The following is a 2,682-nucleotide window of genomic DNA, read 5'->3' as shown; positions in this document are numbered from 1 at the left end:
CTCCAGCAGGGGTTTGGTTTCTCCCCACATCGTCAATGCTGCAGATGAAGACAAGGCTGACAGCGACTGTGACTTAGATAGCTGGATTCGCCAGTGTGTCCCGGGAGAAAATGTAACACCCCGATAAAAATAAGATAATTATTTAAATTAAGTTAATAGTATATTTATTAATTTAATTAAATAATTGGATTATTATTGGAATATTATTGGGATTATTATTATTGGATTATTAGTATTATTATTGGAATAAAAGTTGGAATTAAAAAAGGTCCCATTTGGTAAAAAGAGGTTTTCACGTGAAAACAGAGAAAGGGACTGAAAAGTGGAAAAAGGGCAAAGAGCAAGAGAACAAGGGTTGAAGGAAGGAAAAGCTTGAAGCTCAGAGATTTGCCGGATTAACTCAGGTAAGGGGGGTTTATCATCGATTAACGGGTATTATGGGATAACATGTAATGGGTAGTGATAGACTATTGATTTGTCCCTGATTTGAATAATGCATGATGAAAATTGTGAAATATTGGATGAACGAAAAATTGGGTTATGATTGAAAGGAATTCGTAGGAATTAGATGTAATAATGTTAGCAATTGTGAAATCGAATAAGGTATGATTCATGTTAGATGATATGAACGATTACTGTGAAAAATTGGATTGTAGGAGGTTAGAATTGGGAGATCTCGTAGCAGAGAAAACCATAGCAGATCTGGAAATCTGGTTTCTGGTCATACGCGTATGGCACTAGGCAATACGCGTATGAGATGGTCTGGTACGCGTATGGCACTAGGCAATACGCGTATGGACGGGGAAGATGATGTTTTGAACGTGGTTTGGTCTCTGTTGGTACGCGTATGGGGAAGTGGTACGCGTAGCATACGCGTATGAGACAGGTGATACGCGTATGGGATTGGCTGAGAAATGGGCCATACGCGTATGGGACTAGGCAATACGCGTATGGGCAGGATTGTGATTTTCTGTGCTGTTGTCGTGCAGTTTTTGGTTGTTCAGCTGAGTAATGTAATTTAGCTGATGTATGATAGAGTAGGGATCATTTCCCGTTGTTTTGAGTAGTATAGGTATTAGTAGAGTGTGCTAATGCTGTGATTGACTATGTGGTATGACATGATATGATTATGTGGTGAATATGTTGATGATGTATGACGATATGCATAATGTTATGAATGTATCTATCATGTATGAAACTATGAATGGGCTGTTTATGGCTTAGAGTGTGAGCATAGGTCCATTATGGATGATTGTTGATGTTGCATGACTAAGTGATTTAGCTTGCATATTGTGGCCTTTATGGTGGTAGCTAATTCCCATGGTGAGGAATTAGTGAGTTAGTATTGTGGATTGTTGTTGATGTTTGCATGCTAGGTGATTAGCGTGCATATCATAGCCCTTGGGGTGGTAGCTAATTCCCATGGTGAGGAATTAGTGAGTGAGTCACTAGGTCTCAAATGAGTGGGACTAGTGAGCTTGGTAGCCGTACCTGGATTTGGTCGGTGAGGTTGAACTATATGTTCACGAATAGTCGGTACCGCATGCATAGAGTTGCATTTCATAATATATGTATGTATGGCGTATAATATGAATGGATGTATCCCAATATTATATGTGTGTTTTATGGTTGTGTTGAGTTTGAGTATGATGATGATGATGATTATGAGTTGATATTGCCGTTGCTGAATATGTGTGATCTGATTAGGGTGATGATATGTGTTAAATTACTTAGCATTACATGATATTTTATAATGCTTATTATATCGATTGAGGAACTCACCCTTACAACTATTTTTCAGGTAACGAGCAGTGATTGAGTAGAAGCTAGTGCTTGGAGTCTAGTGTAGTTCCTTAGTGGGTCATGCTCTGGTAGATGTAACATCGGGATGGGATGTTTTACTATGTTTTCATTTGGTTGTTGAACAACTTTACCTGTAATGTATTACATGGTTTGAATGTTGTTAGTTTGTATCCGCTGCGTATTATGCAAATGTTTTATTTTGATTAAATAAATGAGCATGACAGGATATTTTGATGATTGGTGTGAAATGATTGTGTGACACCCTTAATTGCATAATTACTCTGATTGATATTTTGTTATTTTAATTAAATATTTGGGGTATTTTAGAAGGGTGTTACATTAGTGGTATCAGAGCATAGTCGGTCGAGTCGAGTCGTAATTATTCTGTTTCCCCTGTACGGGATAGGTGTTGTGTAACCCTATCAGTACTTATTGTTTTAGCTTGTTGGGTTTTCAGAATAGAGATGGCTGGGAGAGGTAGAGATGATGCTGCGATTGCTGAGGCTCTGGGTATGCTAGCTGGAGTACTTGGAGGGAATCCGAATGTTGTGGGAATGGGAGCTGCTCGTCAACTGAGTGAGTTCCAGAAGAACAATCCTCCAATGTTCAAGGGAGCATACGATCCAGATGGTGCTCAGAAGTGGTTGAAGGAGATCGAGAGAATCTTCCGAGTGACTGAGTGTGTCGAGAACCAGAAGGTCAGGTTCGGTACGCATATGCTGTCAGAAGAAGCAGATGATTGGTGGGTTGCTACCCGCACTGAGTTGGAATCTGCTGGGAATGCTGAGATCACTTGGGCTGTGTTCAGAGAAAGATTCCTGAGGAAGTACTTTCCAGAGGATGTCAGAGGAAAGAAAGAGATAGAGTTCTTGGAATTGA

This window comes from Lathyrus oleraceus, chromosome 4 (assembly GCF_024323335.1).
Source record: "Lathyrus oleraceus cultivar Zhongwan6 chromosome 4, CAAS_Psat_ZW6_1.0, whole genome shotgun sequence".
Lineage (NCBI taxonomy): Eukaryota > Viridiplantae > Streptophyta > Magnoliopsida > Fabales > Fabaceae > Lathyrus > Lathyrus oleraceus.
This window is presented reverse-complemented; position numbering follows the sequence as displayed.